Source organism: Scyliorhinus torazame, chromosome 16, assembly GCF_047496885.1.
Source record: "Scyliorhinus torazame isolate Kashiwa2021f chromosome 16, sScyTor2.1, whole genome shotgun sequence".
Classification (NCBI taxonomy): domain Eukaryota; kingdom Metazoa; phylum Chordata; class Chondrichthyes; order Carcharhiniformes; family Scyliorhinidae; genus Scyliorhinus; species Scyliorhinus torazame.
This window is the reverse complement of record NC_092722.1, coordinates 11,631,355-11,654,566: the sequence shown is the minus strand read 5'-3', so window position 1 is coordinate 11,654,566 and position 23,212 is coordinate 11,631,355.

Genomic DNA, 23,212 nt, shown 5'->3' with positions numbered 1-23,212 from the left:
CTATGATTCTAAGATAAGGAAGGTATTTTGGGGGTCAACGTGTCTGATGATGGACGTCTGAAGACAAATCAACCCTCTGTTAGAGACTCAGTAATCCAACACTTATCACAGGCAGATCTGTAGTGCTCCAGGGCACAGCTGATGATTGACCAGCCAGTCAACCAAGAGAAATATGGAGGATGTAGGCTTGTCATTGAGAGCTGCGGTGCTTCCCGTTTGGCTTCAGGTAATCCTGCACAAAATATCTTAACAAGCAGGGCAGGTCCCGCTCCACAACATTGCCAATCTAGTTTTAGCTGGTTGAGCTACTGATCCACTCCCCTGGCTGAACGCCTTAACTCTGTCGACTTTGATCTATACTGTCTGGCCATAGATAACTGACAGTGTGCACTCCAGAAAAGGCAAACAGAAACTCTACCAGTTTGGATTCCTCTGCCATTTGGGTTGGAGACTCTGAAACATGGTGATCAATTTCTACATCCGACGGCATTTGACGAACCAAAGTAAAACCTGCCGCACGTAAGGGGGCACATTCAATAGAAAATCATGTACCAAACATGTCTCACTCCTCACAGACTCGACTGTACTCCAGTCAGTAAATTCTGGCAGGAATATTCTGGCACGCTATTAGCACACAGAATCTGGTCACTCCTCAGCTACTTGGCCCAGGATTCTTAGGAACTGGAATTCTTCACCATGGTCGAAGGCTGGTCGAATTCTCAGTTCCAGGAGTTTAAAAGATGTGTCCCCGACTGTGAGCCGATCCAACAGGCCCTTGACAAATTTGTAAACCAAACACTTGTGGAGGAGGCTATCAGTTTGAGTGAGTAATGCTGAGGCATCATCGGATGCTAAAGCAATAATAATAATTGTTATCATTGTCACAAGTAGGCTTACTTTAACACTGCAATGAAGTTACTGTGCAAAGCCCCTAGTCGCCACACTCCGGAGCCTTTTCGGGTACACAGAGGGAGAATTCAGAATGTCCAATTCACCTAACAAGCACGTCTTTCGGGACTTGTGGGAGGAAACCGGAGCACCCGGAAGAAACCCACGCAGACACGGGGAGAGCGTGCAGACTCCGCACAGACAGTGACCCAAGCGGGAATTGAACCTGGGACCCTGGCGCTGTGAAGTAACAGTGCTAACCACAGTGTTACCGTCCCGCCCAATATAAGCCTCCAGTCCACCCAACTGATTCCATGGACTATGAAGTCGAACTGAGAGAGAACTCTTTTATTACATTCCTGCATCATCTTTTATTACACTTCTATGTGTGTTTTGATACACAATGGAGTGTAATATGTGTTACTCAAACCTTGGTTACTGATGAGGTCTTTTGAATCTCGATGAAGAAGACTCAAACTCGTCCAGTAGTAACAAAAGGTTTATTGACTAACTATACCAATAATTGCGTGAGTTCTTTACTTTAACATTGATACTCGTGATGAGGTTAACAAGATCTGACTACAGTAACTATGCTTGACTCCACTAACCATCTGAGCTAATCTGATACTCCTGTCCTGGTCACAGTACATCCAAAAGAGAGAGAGACACGCATTGTGGTTGCTTTTATACCCCTGTTGGTCCGGCCCTCTAGTGATCATCTCGTGCTACTGATTACACATTAACCCCTTGTGTACATGCACATACAAGATCACTAGAAGAACAGCAACATCCGATGGCACACACATTTGCACTATAGTTAAGCCACCTTCATACTACCTGCTGCAGCCAATGCTGTAGCACATTTGTGTGCCTCAATGACTACCGTCCAGTGGCCCTGACTTCAGTCGTAATGAAGTGCTTCAAGAGGTTGATCATGAAGCGCATCACCTCCATACTCCCAGAACGCCTTGATCCACTGCAATTCGCATACCGTGGCAACCGGTCCACATCAGACGCCATTTCCCTGGCTCTACACTCATCCCTGGAGCATCTCGAAAACAAGGACTCCTACATTAGACTCCTATTTATTGACTACAGCTCCGCCTTCAACGCCATAATCCCAGCCAAGCTCATATCAAAGCTCCAAAACCTAGGACTTGGCTTCCCACTCTGCAACTGGATCCTCGATTTTCTGACCAACAGACCACAATCAGTAAGAATGAACAACAACACCTCTTCCACAGTAGTCCTCAACACCGGGGCCCCGCAAGGCTGCGTACTTAGCCCCCTACCCTACTCCCTGTACACACACGACTGCGTGGCAAAACTTGGTCCCAACTCCATCTACAAGTTTGCTGACGATACGACCATAGTAGGCCGGATCTCGAATAACGACGAGTCAGAATACAGGCGGGAGATAGAGAACCTAGTGGAGTGGTGTAGCGACAACAGTCTCTCCCTCAATGCCAGCAAAACTAAAGAGCTGGTCATTGACTTCAGGAAGCAAAGTACTGTACACACCCCTGTCAGCATCAACGGGGCTGAGGTGGAGATGGTTAGCAGTTTCAAATTCCTAGGGGTGCACATCTCCAAAAATCTGTCCTGGTCCACCCACGTCGACGCTACCACCAAGAAAGCACAACAGCGCCTGTACTTCCTCAGGAAACAAAGGAAATTCGGCATGTCCACATTAACCCTTACCAACTTTTACAGATGCACCACAGAAAGCATCCTATCAGGCTGCATCACAGCCTGGTATGGCAACTGCTCAGCCCAGGACCGTAAGAAACTTCAGAGTCGTGAACACCGCCCAGTCCATCACACGAACCTGCCTCCCATCCATTGACTCCATCTACACCTCCCGTTGCCTGGGGAAAGCGGGCAGTATAATCAAAGATCCCTCCCACCCGGCTTACTCACTCTTCCAACTTCTTCCATCGGGCAGGAGATACAGAAGTCTGAGAACACGCACGAACAGACTCAAAAACAGCTTCTTCCCCACTGTTACCAGACTCCTAAATGACCCTCTTATGGGCTGACCTCATTAACACTACACCCTGTATGCTTCATCCGATGCCAGTGCTTATGTAGTTACATTGTATACCTTGTGTTGCCCTATTATGTATTTTCTTTTCTTCCCTTTTCTTCCCATGTATTTAATGATCTGTTGAGCTGCTCGCAGAAAAATACTTTTCACTGTACCTCGGTACACGTGACAATAAACAAATCCAATCCAATCCAATCAGTACAATCTTCCTGAGGAGCAACAACCTTAATTCTGTGGCTATATAAACCTCACAGTGCAGGTACCTGCTATGTATCAGCAGCGTTCAACATCATTTACCTTGCTTTAATCAGATATGTAAACTCTCAGGCATTCAATTAAACAATTGTTTTAAAGAAAATTATAAGGTTTAATATTTTTCTCTTCCTCACACCATCTGTGGTTAAAAGAAGAAGTTGGTGACCTTTACAAATAACTTCCTCTGGTTATTAAGTGCAGCAATATCAAAAACAATTGCAGGAACAGTTCCACTTGTCAGAACGTCTAGTGACATTGGAAACATTCTCACTCATTCATAACATCGCCGTACGCAGTGAGAGGAGGAAATCATCAACGCTGGTCTCTCTCTTTCTGCTGTTTTAAACACCTGCTTACTAGGGGGAACCATAGAGCAGTTCCCTGGTAGCCTTCTCTCCAGGAGGTCCCTCGTTCCTTAAGGAGTCTAATTGTCGCCTCCCAAGAATGTCACAGGTGAGGATTGCCACATGAGCGCCCTACAGGAACCAAGCCCTGTAACTCCTTGACACAACGAGTGCAACTTCAACAGGATGTACCTCAAACCCGTCGTTTTTCAGCTACGTCTATTCAACATTTCATGAACTGGCTGAAAGCCAGCGGTTCGACAGATTCCAGTGAGATAATGAAGATAATTAATACATGTGGGATCTGTGGGAGAACGCTCCTGTATCTCTCTATTGACTCTGGCAATGATCTATCTCTTGATGTTTTCTTCAGGAAGGAAATTAATTAGAGATCCAGTAAAGTCTTCTGATAGTTTACACAGCTGCATGCAAAGGAACTCAGTTCCACAAATCTGATAATATGCTTCTCAAAAGCAAGGCTGCCCGAATTATGCACTGACCACAGCCACCAGGAACTAACAAAGTCCCTCAGATCTTTCTCCTACTTGTGTTTTCATAAGAACATAAGAAACAGGAGCAGAAATGGGCCATTCAGCCCTTCAAGTCCATTCCGCCATTCAATGAGCTCATGGCTGATCTACTTCAGCACCATTTTTCTGCACTATTCCTGCGCCCCTTGATACTTTAATGTGTAGAAATCTATCGACTTGTACAAATGGAACAACTGGGTTAGAGAATTCCAAAGATTCACCACATTCTGAGTGAAGAAATCTCTCCTCATCTCAGTCCTCAATGGCCTAACCCTTATCCTGAGATCGTATCCTCTGGTTCCAGATCTCCCCAGCAAGGGGAAACATCGGGCAGGATTGTCCGAGCCTCCACCCCGAAAACGCTCTTGGCGCGGGGGCGGAGAATGGAGATCGGGTGCGATGCCGCTCCCGTGACTCTCCGATCCCCGGAGAATCGGCGCCAATCGGGCGCGCACAGTCGACGCGGCGCCGATCGGGGGCCATTGAAAGAGGACCCCGCGGCGATTCTTCAGGAAATTCCGGAGTGATTCGCGTGCGTTTTTTCACGGGCGTGGGGCCATAGCCCCATTATTGGAGAATCCCGCCCATCCTTTCTGCATCAACCTGGTTCAAGCCTTGTAAAAATTTTGCATGTTTGAATGAAGTCATCACTCACTCTTCTAAACTCGAGTGAATAAAGGCCCAGACTATTTAATCATTTCTCATAGGGCAATCCCTCTGTCATAATATACACCAGTATATCATGGTGCAGACACACACACTGATGGACACACACCAAGACCAATCAACACACACAACACCGCAGCCAATCACCAGTTAGAGCACACTCACTATAAAGACAGGGGGCATCAGTTTTCCCGTTCATTCGGGATGCAGCCTCTCAGAAGGACAGAGCTTACAGCTTACAGCACAGATCTTCACCATGTGCTGAGTGCATAGACTGGTTAGGACAAGGCATAGGTCTTTAGTTTAATCTAACATCGTATTAACCCACAGTGAAAGTATGTTCAACAGTTTCTAGCTTAATAAAATAGTGTTGCACTATTTTATGTGTTGGTGGCCTGTATGTATTCCACGGATCCAGAGCACCCAACACATCACCCTCCATCCCAGGAATTAGTTTGGTGAACCTTCACTGTGCTCCCTCTGTTGTGTGATGCTGCTTCGGATAACACAGGCTGCTACTTGATGCAGTCTTAACTAAAGGATGCTCCAGATTCTGAAATGAGTTCAACGTGTTTATTGAACTGTTAACACAGTTCTCAAATGAGTTCGACTCTCTGCTAATCTAACTGTAGTAACTCAGTCTAACTGTACCAGCTTGCTCTAAGCCACGTGCTGGGGTGTGATGCTGTTGATCAACCCTGTCTAACTATCTAGATGTCTGCCTGTGGAAAGAGGCAGGGTGTGAGTGCCTCATCCCTTTTATAGTGTCTATGTCATGCCCCCTTGTGGTGATGCTACCTCTGAATGTCCTGACTGCCCATTGGTTGTGTCCTATTCTGAGTGTTCATTGGTTGCATGTTTGCATATCATGACACCTCCCCCTTAGATAGATAGATAGAATTTACAGTGCAGAAGGAGGCCATTCAGCCCATCGAGTCTGCACCGGCCCTTGGAAAGAACAACTTACTTAAGCCCCACACATCCACCCTATCCCCGTAACCCAACCTAACCATTTTGAACACTAAGGGGCAATTTAGAATGGCCACTCCGCCTAACCTGCACATCTTTGGACTATGGGAAGAAACCGGAGCACCCGGAGGAAACCCACTCAGACACGGGGAGGACGTGCAGACTCCGCACAGACAGTGACCCAAGCCGGGAATCGAACCTGGGACCCTGGAGCTGTGAAGCAACTGTGCTAACCACTATGCTACCGTGCTGCCCATTCTTTTTTTTTTAGATGTATATACGTGTGAATGTGTCTGTCTAATGTGACTGACTGAGGAATACAGAACAGAACAAAACAAATGCTCATAAGTCCAGTCTCTGAGGCTTGTGCCTGATCCTCGTCGACCGCCGGAGAGGTGGTGGAGGGGATGACGGTGTCTTGACAGGCAAGTGGGAGGCACGACTGGTGGCCTCGTGGTTCGAGGTGTCTGGATGTGGCTATTCGGCATGTGGAAATGGAGGGGAAAGTGGTTGTGGGCACACAACATTTCGCAGTGCCTTCGATTCCTTCGCACAATGGAGCCATCAGTCATACGTATGACGTAGGATCTGGGCGCGGCCTGTCGAACAACGACAGCCGGAGCAGACCACCCACCATCCAGTATCTTGATCCTGACCATGCCTGCCGGGGATAGCACATCCAGATCGGTGGCATGTGCGTCATAGCCCTGCTTCTGGCTGTCGCGAAGCTGCTGCATTTTCTGCAGCACGGGAAGGTGATCAAGGTTGGGCAGGTGTAGGGCTGGAAGCGTCGTCCGCAGGTCCCTGTTCATCAGCAGTTGAGCTGGCGACATGCCAGTGGACAAGGGAGTCGCCCGGTACACAAGTAGTGCAAGGTGTATGTCGGAAGGGGAGTCCGAGGCCTTGCGGATGAGCTGCTTAACGATGGGCACCCCTTTTTCGACTTTGCCATTGGACTGCGGATAGTGCGGACTGGAGGTGACATGCCTGAAATTGTAGCTCTTGGCAAACGTGGACCATTCTCGACTGTGGAAGCACGGGCCATTGTCGCTCATGACGGTGTTCGGGATGCCATGCCATGAGAATGTTTCTTTACACGCTTTGATGACGGTCCATGAGGTGAGGTCTGGCAGCTCCAGCACCTCAGGATAGTTCGAAAAGTAATTGATTATTAAGATATAGACGCGACCATTCGCGTGGAATAGGTCAATGCCAACTTGGACCACGGAGAGGTCTCTAGGTCATGTGGTTGGAGCGTCTCCTTGCTCTGTGCTGGTTGGAACCTCTGACAGCTTTCGCAGTTCAGGACCAAGTCCATGATGTCCTGGTTGATGCCGGGCCAGTAGACAGCTTGCCGGGCCCTGCGTCTGCACTTTTCTACGCCCAGGTGTCCCTCATGAATCTGCCGCAGCACCATGCTCTGGAGACGTAGCGGGATGACTATCCTGTCCAGCTTGAGCAGGATGCCGTCGATCAGTGTCAGGTCGTCCTTGACGTTGTAGAATTGAGGGCTTTGCCCTTTCTGCCAGCCATTGCTGAGGTTGTGGATGACTCGCTGCAACAGGGGGTCTTTGGCCGTCTCTTCTCGGATGAGAATGATCTTCTCAGCTGTTGCCGGGAGAGTGCTTGCACACAGTTGTACCTGCAATTCAATGTGCTGGATGATCTCCAGTGGTTCACTGGGTGAGATGACGGAGCGGGACAATGCATCGGCGATGATGTGTTCCTTGCCAGGTGTGTACACCAAATTGAAATCAGACCTACGGAGTTTGAGCAGAATTCTCTGCAAACCAGGCGTCATGTCGTTCAGGTCCTTTTGGATGATGTGGACCAGAGGCCTATGATCCGTCTCAACAGTAAATGTTGGCAAGCCGTAGACATAATCATGAAATTTGAGGATGCCGGTGAGAAGACCTAAACACTCCTTCTCAATCTGCGCATATCTGGTCTCAGTGGGTGTCATTGCCCGTGACGCGTATGCTACTGGTACCCAGGATGACGTGTCGTCTCTTTGAAGCAACACCACCCCAATGCCATCCTGACTTGCATCTGTGGATATCTTGGTCTCTCGGTCTGGGTCATAGAATGCAAGGATGGGTGCAGTGGTGAGCTTGGCTTTCAGCTCCAGCCACTCTGTTCGGTGCTCCACCTTCCACTCAAAGGCAGTTGATTTTTTCACCAGGTTGCATAGGGCCGTGGTGTGTGTGGCCAAATTCGGGATGAACTTGCCAAGAAAATTGACCATTCCCAGGAAGCGCAGTACTGACTTCTTGTCCTCGGGGACTTTCATTACCTCGATGGCTTTAATTTTGTCTGTGTCCGGGCGCTCATCGTGTTGCGAAATCTGATCGCCCAGGAACTTCAGCGTGGCTGTCCCAAAACAGCACTTGGACCTGTTTAGCTTGAGGCCATGTTCATGTATGCGTCGGAATACTTTCTTGAGTCGCGACACATGCTCCCCTGGGGCTGTGGACCAGATTATGATATCGTCAACATAGACACAAACCCCTTTTATTCCCTCCATCATCTGTTCCATGATGCGATGGAAAATCTCTGATGCCGAGATGATGCCAAATGGCATTCGGTTGTAGCAGAATCTGCCAAAAGGCGTGTTGAAGGTGCAGAGCCTTCTGCTGGATTCTTCAAGTTGGATTTGACAAAATCCTTGGGATGCGTCCAATTTTGTGACGAAGCGCGCGTGTGCCATCTCGCTCGTGATTTCTTCCCTCTTCGGGATGGGGTAATGTTCCTGCATAATGTTTTTGGTTTGATCCTTGGGGTCAATGCAGATGCGTAGGTCCCCCGAAGGCTTCTTTACGCACACCATCGAGCTGACCCAGTTGGTTGGTTCAGTGACCTTGGAGATGATGCCTTTTTGTTGTAGACTCGTGAGCTCTGCCTTCAGGCGCTCTCTCAGTGGAGCAGGGACTCGTCGTGGTGCGTGGACCACTGGCTTGGCATCAGGCCGCAGTAGAATCTTGTACTCGTACGGCAACATGCCCATCCCGCTAAATACATCTGGGTACTGGGTTAGGATGTCGTTGATGCTGGCCTGAAGATCCGAATGGGACGGCGTTGTGGTGTAGACCCTTTGAATGTGGTTCAGTTGCTTGCAGGCGTGCACACCTAGCAGGGACGCCTTGTCTGGTTTAACAATCTCAAAGCGTAAGCTTCCTTGTGTGTGTCGGCTGGACACCTGCAGATGGCAGGACCCCTGTGCCTTGATTGCGTTTCCATTGTTGTCCAGGAGTTTGCAGGCAGCTGGAAGGATTGTGGGGGCTTCTTGATTCTCTTGAAGTCCACGGGCGAAATCAGGTTGGCGGAGACACCTGTGTCCAGTTTGAACTGGCTGGGGCAGTGGTTGACCTTCATCACTGCTCGCCATTCGTCCTCGTAATCCACGGCCAGGATTGATTGGACTCGCGATGTGTCCGGTGTGGCGTATTCGCACTTAGTAATAATGCCCACTCGGTAAGTGTTGTCCAGGTATTCATCACCTGGATCCGTCGCGCTGCCTGGATCAGAGTCATGCATTCGGTGTTGCACACTTCTGATGCGTCGCTGTTGGAATTGGGAGCGCTGGCTCCTGACTGGTGGTGCAGGTCTGCACAGGGCTGCATAGTGGTTTGGTTTCCCACAGTTTAAACAGCGTTTGCCTCTTTCAGGGCAGTTTTTTTAAAAATGGGCGGTGCCGCAGTTCGCACACGTCATGACGCTCAGTGCGTCGTTGCGCATACGCGGTGCAGTTCTCGGACGTCTGCATCTGCGCAGTGCGGTTTTCGGCTGCTTCGTGTTCCTGATCGCATTACGCATGTGTCGGGCCCCGGGAGGAGCGCGTGAAATGGCCGCTTTTGTCAATGTGGAGGCGCTGCATCCAGGAGAGGGCCTGAACACTCTCCACCTCGTGGGAGGCTTGTTTTTCACTTTCTGCCGTTTTGTACTGTGAATAGCGATTTTTAGAGTGCTCATGCACAGTACACGTTTCAATCGCGACTGGCAGGGTCATGTGCTTGATTTTCAACAATTGCTCTCGCAGAGGATCAGAGTGGATTCCAAAAACGATTTGGTCTCTGATCATGGAGTCAGTGATATCACCGAAGTTGCAGGATTGCCCTAGCAGTCTAAGGTTAGTTAGATATGAGTTGAAGGATTCGCCTTTACCTTGCTTCCTCTGCTTGAAGATGTAGCGCTCGAAGATTTCGTTGGTGTCCACCTCGCAGTGGCTGTCGAATTTGTCCAGGATGGTTTGGTACTTCGTTTTGGCCTGCCTTTCGGAAAAATGAAAGGAGTTATCGCATGGTCACCCGCTGTAGTGAGTAGAAGAGCTATCGTCCGAGCATCGGTTGCGCCATTTACGTCGGATGCTCCCTCGTATAGTTGAAATTTCTGCTTGAATGATCGCCAGTTGGCACTAAGATTGCCGGTGGCCCTGAGCTGATGAGGAGCCTAAATCTTGTCCATTGTGTCTGTATTCAGTAGCTGGTTGTCACGGATCTTTCTGAGTTGAACTAAATAGATTGAACAGTCACTCCTGGTATCATGTTGTGTTATGCTGCTTCAGATAACACAGGCTGTTACTTTTAGTAAAAAGGATGCTCCAGACTCTGAAATGAGTTCAACGTGTTTATTGAACTATTAACACAGTTCTCAAATGAGTTTGACTCTCTGCTAATCTAACTGTAGTAACTCAGTCTAACTGTACCAGCTTGCTCTAAGCCGGGGTGTGATGCAGCTGATCAACCCTGTCTAACTCTCTAGATGTCTCCCTGTGGAAAGAGGCAGGGCGTGAGTGCCTCATCCCTTTTATAGTGATTATGTCATGCCCCCTTGTGGTGATGCCACCTCTGAGTATCCTGATTGCCCATTGGTTGTGTCCTATTCTGAGTGTTCATTGGTTGCATGTTTGCATATGATGACACCCCCTATGGCAAGTATATATTTCCTCAGGCAAGGAGACTGGAACTGCACACAGTTCTCCAGGAATGGTCATGCTGAAGCTTTATTTCATTTTAGTAAGACATTGCTACTCCCATGTACCCAAATCCTCTTGCAATAAAGGCCAACATACCATTAGGGGAGGCCGTGGCATAGTGGTAGTGCACCAGAAACCCAGAGTAATGCTCTGGGGACCCGGGTTCAATTCCCACCAGGGCATTTGAATTTTTTTTTAAATCTGCAATTAAAAAGTCTAATGATGACCAAGAAACCATTGTCGATTCTCTCAAAAACCCACCTGGTTCACTAATGTCCTTTAGGGAAGGAAATCTGCCGTCCTTACCTGGTCTCCAGACCCGCAGCAATGTAGTTGACTCTTAACTGCCGCCTCAAGGGCAATTAGGGATGGGCAATAAATGCTGGCATAGCCTGCGATGCCCACGAACAAATGAATGTGCCTGTACATTAGCTTACGGTGACTGATGAAGAAGGACACATATCCAGGTCTCTTTGAACATCAACACACCCTAGCCACCCACCATGAAAGGAATACTCTGCATTTCTGGGGGGGTTTCATCAAAGTGGAAAACCTCACATTTCTTCACATTGTATTCCATCTGCCAATTTTTGGTGCTCACTGATTTAGCCTCTCCACATCCCTTTGAAGCTTTTATGCATCCTCCTCACAGCTCACACTTCCACCTAGTTTAGTGTCATATGCAAGCTTGGAACTACTTCGCTTAATTCCCACATCCAAACCATTGATCTGGGTGTGAATAGCTGGGGCCATTTATTCCTACTCTCTGTTTTCTATCCGTTAACCAGTTCTCAATCCTTGCCAGTATATCCCCACCCCCCCCCTCCCCCCGCAACCCACACACAATCTCACAAGCTCTAATTATGTTTACCAACCGCTTGTGAGGGACATAATCAAAAGCTTTCTGAAAATCTAAATATACCACATCCACCAGTTTCCCCTTATCTATCATGCTGATTACACTCTGGCTGGCACTGCCAATGTGTCAGTGGCAGTGCCTGGCTGCCAAGTTGGCTGTGCCAGGGTGTCAGGGAGGGGCCCGAGGGGGACCATGCCCATAAAGGGGTGAATGGGGAGTACGGACATTTGGGTTGTGAAGGGGCGGGTATGAAGGGGTGTCATGAAGGTCGGGGGGGGGGGGGTGAAGGTGGGGGTCATGAAAGGGGGAGCCCTGAAAGGGGGGTCCTAAAGGTAGGGGGCCCTCAGCGACCCCATTGCGATGTATACTCACTTGTGGGAGGGAGGGGGGGGGGGGGAGGTGATGCCCGATGCCCACAAGCTTGGATGGGTGTGGGGCAGGGTCACCCTCATGCCTGGGTGGTGGAGGAGGCGCACAGTAACTTTTATTGATGGTGGGGGTGGTTTCCCCTCGGGGGTCGAGGGTTGGGGGTGTTGCCCAAGTTTGCGGGGGGTCGCATTGTCCATCGGTGAGGGTGTGGAAGTCTCTTAACCTCACTTTGAGATCGGAGCACCCTTTCAAAATGGCACCCTGATCTCCGACAAGCTGGTCTGGCCAGTGAGTTTACTTCCCCACTGCAGAAACAAATTCTAAGGGTGGGATTGACCATTTTGGGCCTCTCCCGTGATGCTCTCGGCATAACGGAATTGACGCCGGGCGCAATGGTATGGAAAAAGCGTGTCCAATGTATTTGTTAATTTCTCTGCTATTTCCTTATTGTTGTTTATACATTTTTCTGACTCCGCTTGTAATGGACCCACATTTCAATTTACTAACCTTTTACTTTTTACATGCCTGTGGAAGGTTTTACAGAGTGGTTTATGTTTCTAACAGGTTCACTCTTGTATTCTATTTTCCCTTTCTTAATCTTTGTCTTGGTCCTCCTTTGCAGAATTCTAAAATTCTCACAATCCTCAGGCTTACTTTTTTCTTCAACTTTATACATCTCTTATCATAGATTATCATAGAATTTACAGTGCAGAAGGAGGCCATTCAGCCCATCGAGTCTGCACCGGCTCTTGGAAAGAGCACCCTACCCAAGGTCAACACCTCCACCCTATCCCCATAACCCAGTAACTCCACCAAATACTAAGGGCAATTTTGGACACTAAGGGCAATTTATCATGGCCAATCCACCTAACCTGCACATCTTTGGACTGTGGGAGGAAACCGGAGCACCTGGAGGAAACCCACGCACACACGGGGAGGATGTGCAGACTCCGCACAGACAGTGACCCAAGCCGGAATCGAACCTGGGACCCTGGAGCTGTGAAGCAATTGTGCTATCCACAATGCTACCGTGCTGCCCCCACGGGTCTTGCTTTGATCCAATAAAATCCTTGATTTATTTCATTAGCCACAGTTGGAGCACTTTCCTTGCTGGGTTTTTGTGGATTAAAGGAATGTATTTTTGTTTTAATCTATGTATTAGTTCTTTAAACGTTATCCTTTGTCTGACTATAGTCATGCATTTTAACATAGTTTCTCAATCCACCATAATTTCCCTCTAATATCGTCACAGTTTCCTTTGTTTAGATTTAAGACCCTAGTTTCTGAGTGGACTGTATCCCTTTCAAACTTAATGTAATACTCTAAAATATTATGGTCACTCTTTCTTAAGTACTCCTTTACAACAAGATTATTAATTATCCCTTTTCCATTGCACAATGCTAGATTTAAAATAGCCCGTTACCTGGTTACCTAGGCCAAGACTGGTCTAGAAAAATCATCTTGAATACATTCCAAAACTTGTCTTCTGCAACATTCGTACTAATTAAGTTTTGCCAGTCTATATGTCGGTTGAAATCCCCCTATTACTGTATCACTCTTGTTACACGTACCTCTAATTTCCCTTTTATACCGTGATTTACATTACCATTGCTGTTTAGTGGCTTATAAATAACTCCCACAAATGTTTTCTGCCCCTTGCTGTTTGTAATTTCCACCCAAACTGATTCTACATCTTGATCTTGATAATTAAGGTCAGTTCTCACTACAGTACTAATGCCCTCTTTAATTAACAGAATCACCCCACCACCTTTTCCCAGTTTCCTGTCCATCCTGAGTGTCACACACCCTTGGATGTTCAACATAATATTTAACCAATATGTCTAAATAAAATAAAGTTTGCATTCCCTGCATCAGGCAATCAGCAATGTGGATATGAACCACAATATGGTGCACTTAACTTTAATTGATAGATTCTACTTTGACAACTTCTAAACAGTAAACAGCTATCACTTCTTGTCTCTATCAGTTGGTGTGTGATCAGTGTAGTTAATTGAGATAATAATTGGCTTGGATTCATGTGAAACGTCATTAGTTGTTTGATTTTCTTCCAACATACCAAAACATTGCAAGTAGACTAAAGTGTACATTGCAGTGTACTGAACTAACAATGCAATGGGTATGTTCCTACATCACAACGTGACCACATTTCAAATATATTTTATTGGCAATGAGGCACTTTGGGGTCAGGGAAAATGCAATTCCTCCCTCCTATCCACTATTGCCTCTTTCCTTGGCATGCAGGATACATGTACACCACCCATTGCTTCTCAATTTCAGCTAAATCTTCTGTAGAAGGTGAACATAGATGTGGCAATTCCCCAGAGAAGGAAGGGTCCTCAAGCGTTAATGAACTTTCACATGGTTTTGTCCCTCGTGGCTTGAGCTGTGGGTAGATCCCTTTCATTGGGGAACTGTATGTGAACATGGGAACCCAAAGAGGAAGCATCAATGCAGGATAATTTAAAAGACTACAATCAAATTAAAACGTATCGGGTGGAGGTAATTGTGGGAGAAATTTTATTAACAAGGGAGTTGCTTAACAATTTTGACATTTTGCTTTTGAAGTCTTTGATATGAGTAGTGGAAGCAACTGAACCAGAAATAATAATGCTGTTATGATCCCAGCTGATATCATTAACGGGTAAGTCAGGCCCCAGAATGGAACCTGGCTTGATAATCCTACTTTTTCAGAAACGCATGGGAGTATATTTGCTGAACAGATTCACAGGAATCTGCTTATGGACGGCACTTTCTGCGCAGCCTGCCGCGTGGTGGAGGTCACCTGCATTTGGCTGGCGGCGGGATCTCCTGGTCCCGGCGTTATCAACGGGCTGAATTCCCGCTGAATGCACTCCTCGCCGACGGTGAACCGGCGGAAATTTTGGCCCGTTGACTTTTTAACAAAACGATAAAACATTTGTTAAACAAGAAACATTAACTATGTTACATTAGACAACTAATAGGTTGGAAAGACCGTGACACAGACGGTAAGAAATAATTATTCAAACCTTTTATCCCAGGAATACCCTTATTGATCCAATACCCCGAGGACCAGGTACCACTACTGCCACACCAAAGGTAGATCTGGTCCATCTGCAAAAAAGTAAACTTCTGAACATTCTCTAGGGGTCCTGCCACAATTCGTATCTCCCTCGCGATCCAGAAAACTCACTCGAAATTCACTATTACTTTAACTTTGGAGCAATACATAGGAGTTCTTTAAACTAATTTCTGCAGCAGTCTGGCTTCATTCTCAGCTAGAGAGAAAGCCGTAGATCTTAATATAATTATGGTATGGCAGGCATTTTCAAATTCGGGGTCGTGGGCAGCTGTCGGGAGGGTCGCGGAGGCATCCATCGTGGGGTTCCCTATCGCGGGAATAAATGCGTAACAGCCGGCTGAGAGTGTTTTTTAAAAATGACGGCCATGACCAGCTTTAGAAATGCGGGTGCGTTGCACATGCGTGCCCGCTCATCAGTGCACATGCCCGGAGCCCAGTGAGAAACAGCGCCTCCTCCTGAGGTCAGCGCATGACTCAGGAGAAGATTTTTTTTTAAAAATCAATCAGACTTCCTGCCTGAAGCGAGGCAGAGAGCAGGCCACGGGCCTCGAACATTGACATCACGTGATTTGGGCACGGTTGCAATTCCTCCATTTTGTCAGCAGCAAACAAGCATTTAAATTTAAAATGGATCATTTTGTAATAAGGAAGAGAGGGTCAGAGACACAAACAGGCCAGGATCTCACAACTAAACCTGCTGGAGAGAGCTGGGCAGGAGAGTCTACAGCAGGACAAAGCAGTGGTGGTGTGAGCTCCAGGACCTCTGATGAATAAACCAATTGCAGAAACGTAACACTGAATGACAATACAAGTGTGATCGTGAGGACTAAGCAGGCTCATCTGTCACATTAAAGGTAAGTGAATATGAAAAAGGTGAAGTTCGCACTGTTGTATCCGGCCCGTCTCTGGGTCACGCACGAGGAACAGCACGTTTATTTCGAGTCGCCTGAGGACGCGCTGGACTTTGCGAAAAGGAAAGGACTGGTGGTGGAATGAGAACTTCTGAACTTTGCTGCAACATTCTTGTTTTTTTTGTTTTTCTGATCTTTCTTAAAAAGAAACTTCTCATTTTTTGTTTTGTGGAAGCTGTTTGTAATGCCTTTTGCATTGATTTGGGACCAGCGATGGAGCTGAGTAAATTAAAGGTTTAATTTGCACTCTTGGGGGATGGAGGTGTGCTTGTTTAGATCTTGTTTTTTTCTGTCAGGCAATTGTGTGGGGATTGTTTGATGTTGGAGTATGTTTGTATGAGCGGGGGGGAGGGTAGGGAGGAAACAATAGGTGGGAGACTATCCGGTGCTAGGGGTGGGGGCCACCAAGCTAGCTGGGCGGGCTAGCTCACGGAAGCGCAGTGGGGGGTGTGCATATGTTCGGTTTATTAGAGGGGTTGGGTTACAGAGTGTTGTTACTAGGGAGGGGAGGGGGGGTGTAAATGTTCTGCTGACGAGGGAGGGACTTGGGCTAAGCGGACCGGTGGAGGCGCGGAGCATGGGCTGGAGAGCCCCCCCCAACTAGGCTGATCACCTGGAATGTTTGAGAGTTAAATGGGCCGATCAAGAGGGCACGTGTGTTCGCGCATCTTAGGGGACTGAGAGCGGAAGTGGTAATGTTGCAGGAGTATCTGACCAGATTAGATTGAGGAAAGGCTGGGTCAGTCAGGTCTTTCACTCGGGACTAGACTCAAAGACTAGAGGGGTCGCGATCCTGATCAATAAGCGTGTAGAATAGTCTCGGATGTGGGAGGTCGGTACATTATGGTCAGTGGGAAACTGGAGGGCGTGCAGGTGGTATTAGTAAATGTGTATGTGCCAAATTGGGATGATGTGGAGTTTATAAAGAGGATGCTGGGGAAGATACCGGATCTGGACTCGCACAGGTTGGTCATGGGAGGGGACATCAACACAGTTATTGACCCTGGCTTGGACCGGTCAAGCTCGAAAACGGGCAGGGTGCCAGCAATGGCAAAGGAACTAAAAGGGTTCATGGAGCAGATGGGGAGGGGGGTGGATCCATGGAGATTTGGGCAGCCGAGCTGCTTCTGTATGTATCGGACCCATTAGAGGGGATGGATAAAATCATGAGGATTATAGGAGAATTTGGCCGGTTTTCGGGATATAAGCTAAATATGGGGAAAAGTGAGGTGTTTGCGGTCCAGGTGAGGGGACAGGAGAGGCGATTGGGGAGCTGCCGTTTAGATTAGTAGGGGGAAGCTTTAGGCACCTCGGCATTCACGTAGCGCGGGAATGGGACCGGCTGCATGAATTAAATCTGGCCCGGCTGGTAGACCAAATGATGGACGATTTCCGGAGATGGGACGCGCTTCCGTTGTCATTAGCTGGGAGGGTGCAGACGGTGAAGGTGACGGTCCTCCCGAGATTCCTGTTCGTGTTTCAGTGTCTCCCCAGCTTTATTCCGCGGCCCTTTTTTAAACAGGTCAACAAAGTGATCTCTGGCACCAGTTTGGGGGCGTTGGTAACTGCGCCTCTGCCGTTCCCGCCGGCACGGTACTCCACCAGTCCCGTGATGGTGGCGGCCCTGAGAGTCTGTGGGCAATGGAGGAGACATGTGGGAGCAGAGGGAGCATCGGTCTGGTCCCCAATCTGTAATATGTAGTATGGATGGGGGGTTCCGGATATGGCAGAGAGCAGGGATTGAGAGGATGGGGGACATGTTTATAGAGGGAGCTTTCCGAGTATGAGGGCGCTGGAGGAGAAGTTTGGGTTGGCGAGGGGAAACAAATTTGTGTTTGTTTTAACTGCTTAAACTGCTAATCCCTTGACAAGCCATCTCCTCTGTTCTTAAAACCTGATTAAAATGCATGTAGAATCATAGAATCCCTACAACGTAGAACAAGGCCATTCAGCCCATCGACTCTGCACCATCCCTCCACATGACCACTCTACCCAGCTCCACTCTCCCACCCATGCCACCTTCACCCCCGTAACCCTACCTAACCCCCGTAACCCCAACTAATCTACACATCTTTGGACATTAAGGGGTAATTTGGCATGGCCAATCCACCTAACCTGCACATTGTTGGACTGTGGGAGGAAGCCGGAGCACCCGGAGGAAACCCACGCACACCCGGGGAGGACGTGCAGACTCCGCACAGACATGACCCAAGGCTGGAATTGAACCCCGGACCCTGGTGCTGTGAGGCAGCAGTGCTAACCGCCGTGCCACCGTGTATACAAATAGGGCCCCAGATAGACGGCTCACTGGGCAATTGCATACGACTCACTCTATACCCCTGTCGATGCCACGCCACCAGACATAGCTCCGAGCCAGCATCTTCAACTTGGAGGCTCTCAGGTAATCACCGTGTAGATCCCCAGGAGGGACTCCTGACCCTGACTCCTGACCACGCAAACGCCCCACAGTATGATACCGTCCTCCACTGGGCGGGATTCTCCGACCCCCCCCCCCCCGCCGGGTCGGCGAATCGCCAGGGGGCGCGTGAACCCGTCCCGCCGCTCCGACGCCAGCTGCGTATTCTCCGCCGTTGGTTTTCGGGCGGGGATCACGGCGCACCATGCGGGGGCCGTTGGTAGCGGCCCCCCGGCAATTCTCCGGGCCCCGATGGGCCGAGCGGCCGACCGTTTTCGGCCAGTCCCGCCGGCGTGAAATGGACATGGTCCCACACGGCGGGACCTGGCTGATAGGCCGTCTACCGGAGTGTTCGGAGGGGCGCGGGAGGATCCGGCCCCGGGGGGGGGGCCCTCACGGCAGCCTGGTCCGCGATCGAGGGCCACCGATCTGCGGGCGGGCCTGTGCCGTGGGGGCTCTCTTTCCCTCCGCGCCGGCCTCTGTAGGCTCCGCCATGGTCGGCGCGGCGAAGAAACCCCCTGCGCATGTGCCAGAATACGCCGGCGGTTCTGCACATGCACTTTCATCTCCACAGGGTGTAAGTCATCCCTGTACACCAAGTATGTTACCGCCTTCACTCTGAACACGCATCTGCTCCTCTTCAGCCGGGTGCCAATGTGGGAGAACCGCCTGAACATTTCTCCCAGGTTGGCCTTGTCGTTGCACCTGTGATGAGCGCATCGTCTAAGTATATAGCTACCTTCGGCAGGCCTTGAAGAATACCTTCCATCAGTCGCTGGAAGATTGTCGGAGGTGACGAGGCCCCAAAGAGGAGGCGGGTGTACTGAAGCAACCCTCCATGGGTGTTTATAGTTGTGTGTTTCATGGGTGCGGAGTCCAGTTCCAGCTGTAAATAGTCATGGCTCATGTCGAGCTTTGTAACGGAACACCCTCCAGCTAGTTTTGTGTATAAGTCTTCCACCCTGGGCATCAAGTGCGAAGCCCTGTTTACCATGAGGTTGTAATCTCCACAGAGCCAGACAGGCATGTCCAGCTTCATAACTGGTACCACGGGTGTAGCCCACTCCACAAACTGTACTGGCCGTATGAGCCCCTGATCCTTTAGGTGCTGTAGTTCTGTGTCAACTTTCGCGGGTATGGCGCAGGAAACTGGTTTTACCCTAAAATATCTGGGTTGAGCCTCTGGGTCCAAGTAAATACGAGTCCTGGCTCCCTTTATTCTGCCCAGACCATCCTGGAATACGTCAGGGTATTTGCCCAGGACGTCACATAGGTTTCCGGTGCCCATCTGGAAAATTTGTTGCCAGTCAACATGGACGACTCGTAACCAGTGATGCCCCAGATTAGGTCCCGGTCTCTGTACCACAACCAGGGGAAGCTTGACCGATTGCTGTCAGTGTGTCACAGAGTCACGATGAATCCACAATGCTTAGTGGTTCACTGGTAGAGGTTGCTAACCTCGCCCTGGTGCCTCGCAATGTTGGCGGTAAGATCCCTGCACGAAGTCGGCGAAAGGTCTGTTGGTCCACAATGATGGAGGCGGCAGCTCCTGTGTCCATCTCCATCACCAAAAGATGCCTGTTCATTTGTAACGTGACCCAGATGGGCTCACCTTCCAGGTGTGGTGCAGTTTATCTGCATCGTACAGTCTTCTTCTGGAGGGGCCATGTGCAAGTCCCTGGCTCGTGGTGACATTGACGGCTGCCCTGGGCGGCGTTATCTTCGCCGGTTCTGGCGACTCTGACCACCACGTACTCTCCGTCCATATATCTGGCAAGGTGGTCGGCCCTCCTCTTAGTGCTCATGGGACGTATCCCGCAGGTCTGCAATGGCTCCTGAGTACTGGGCGAAGTGCGGAATTGCACCTTGGGTTGCCTCTTGGGAGGTGATCTGACCAGCCTGGCACTGCGCCGTGATGTTGTGGGAATCCGATACGGAGGGTGGGTCAAACTATGGACCCCATTGTCCACGGACCCCTGAAGCTCCTGTACCCCTTTCTCAATGTTTTTCCGGGATAGTGACAATGTAATGGCCCGTTTCAAGTCTAACGTCGACTCCGCCAACAGCTTCCTTTGTGTGGCCGTGTTATTTTTTTCACAAACTAGCCTGTCCCTCAACATCTGCGAGAGGGACATTCTGAACTCGCTGTGCTCTGCCAGCCTCCTAGGGTGGGTCAAAAAGTCAGTTATCATACCTTCGGTATATTGGCTCCAATCATCCAAGCCCGTGTCTAAGGCCTCTAGCTTACCAAACAGCAACATTTCCAAACTTTATATCCTCACGTTCCTGCACGGAAGCCGTCTGGTGTGGCCGGGTGCTTTAAAAAGCGAGCCCGGAGTCTCCTTTTCCCATTTCGCCAGTTTAAGGAAGGCAGCTGCAGGAAGGAAAATATTTATTTTACTTTCAACAGTAATCTGCCCACGGCAGTAACTACCTGCAATCACAGTCCTCGTTGGGATAACCAATGTGCCAGCCCCGACTTGGGCCGGCCCTGACGCTCGCTTCTATCAGGGCCCAGCTAAATGGGGCTCCGCCCACCCTACGTGGGAAGCCCATACTCCCTGAACCCCTAGGAGAGATCGATAATGGTTTGCCCGTAGACCTCATGGAGGTTTTGACAATATTCTTCCTCAGACAAACAATGACATTTCCTCAGTAAACAGCTCTGATTTGGAACATTGACAAGTCACCTGGGCATCTATGTTAACTTAAAATACATGTGTCTTATATTTTTACACAATAAGTAATAGGATCTAATCGGCAATCTTAATTACCGATGTTCGTGCTACTACCACCAATTCAATAGCCATCAAAGGTCCCTGAGGCCACGTCAGAACAATGCTCTTTCATCTTTTCTTTTGCATTTCCCTACCTCTGCAACCACCTTCAGCCAACCAGCTTTCAGGTTAACTGCACTCTTCCAATTCTGCATCTCGTGCATCCCCAATTTTAATCACTTCACCATTACCGCCGTGTTTTTAGCCATCTCGGATTCCTCTGGGATTCTCTCCCTAATTCTCAGCATCATTTTCCTGCTGCGTGAGGCATCCTAAAAATCTGACACTTTGATCCAAGTTCTGGTCACCTGCCCATTTAAAAAAATAAATTTAGAGTACCCAATTATTATTATTTTTTTCCCAATTAAGGGGCAATTTAGCGTGGCCAATCCACCTAACCTGCACATCTTTTTGGGTTGTGGGGGCGAAACCCACGCAAACACGGGAAGAATGTGCAAACTCCACACGGACAGTGACCCAGGGCCACTCAGCGGCGTAGTCCCAGTGCTAACCACTGCACCACATGCTGCCCCCGCCTGCCCATTTTTAACTCCTCTTCTGGTTCTGTGCCAAGTCCGTCATGTGCAAAGCGCCTCGGGGTAGTCTGCTACACTGGAGAGGCTATACGAATGAAAGTTGTTGTTCCCTCTGTGGCTTCCAGGGGTGTCAGGCTTTGGCTTTGGTGAGAATGGTGGTTGAATGTGAACTCCTCCCTGGCAACCTCATGACATTCCAATTCCAATTTACTTCCTGCACCGAGTGATGCTCTAAGGCAGACTTTGGTCTGTTTCCATAGTTAGCAATTCCCGGAACAGGTCACTAGTGTGTCGCCAGAGGGTTTTAACTTGAGGAACATCTCTCCGCATTAAGCGTGGCTGACCAGCAGTCTCTCCCACTCTTACCGCCAGGTATTGGCATGTTGGAAGGATTTTTGCAAGTTGATACTCAACCTGTTTGGCCGCGTTACGAACGCACCTCCCTCGGCCATCAGGTCCTGGGCTGGGACTTGAATCCGGAGCCTCCGGCTCAGAGGCAGTGAGGCTGCAAACTGTGGCACAAGATCCCCTTCAACCTTTTGACATGACAGTCCTGTATTCTGACATCCCCTGTCAAGTGCTTCTATTGCAAGAGATCGCGTTCAACCCCTCAGCTACCTCTGCCCAGCTCCAGTGTTTAATAGATTTATGATGGCCCCAATGTGCACAGGTCTGCTTTCTCAGGATCTACTCTGTGACAAGTTCAACCACCTGCTCCATAAATCCTTTTGCTGCAATGCTTTATAATGACAGAATTACTTTATAATAAGTTGCAGGGTCAGGGACCCAATTTCTGGCTAGTTAAACTGTATAAAACAATTATTGTAAATGTGTTTTCATTTGATGACCTAACCTACCAAAGGCAGTAAATTACAAATTGAGAATATGAAAAATTGCATTTCAACAGTTGTTTGATAATTATGTATAATTACCTCATAGTAACATCCTGTCGATATGATTTAGAAAAGTATAATTTATTTAAATGCTAGAAATGAGACATACTTAAATATTGTGAGTCATATCTCACATCATAAAAGATATATTTATCTATTATCAAGTATCCATTAATATATATTAAATAATTATAAACTAAATGCATAAATATCTTACACTACCAAAAGGCAGCAATAGCTAGACTGCAAAACCTAGAGATTTATAATAGGTTATGTCGTCATTGAAGTGCTTGGTGGACGTTGGAACAGGAATCATTTATATGGATCCCCGCAGGATGTTGATGGTCAGGAATTCAGCAATAGCCATTGACCATCAAGGGGGTTTGATTAGATTCCCTTTTGTTCAAGATGGTCATTGCCTGGCACATGAGAACAGACCGGATAAGAATGGCAGATTAGTGAACCAAGTAGGTTTTCAGGAAAGTCTGGTAACTCTCGGGACGGGGATTCTCCAATCTAGTCCATGATGGGACCCATTGCAAGCAGGAGCGAAAGATTTGGCCAAAATTTCCAGCCAAAACTCCATTCAGTGTCAGCGTGGCCGAAGAATCTCAGCCGTGAACGAGGACAAAAGATTTCTGATTACTGATACTAGCTTTTCATAAATAAATTTAAAGCACCCAATTCCTCTTTTTCCA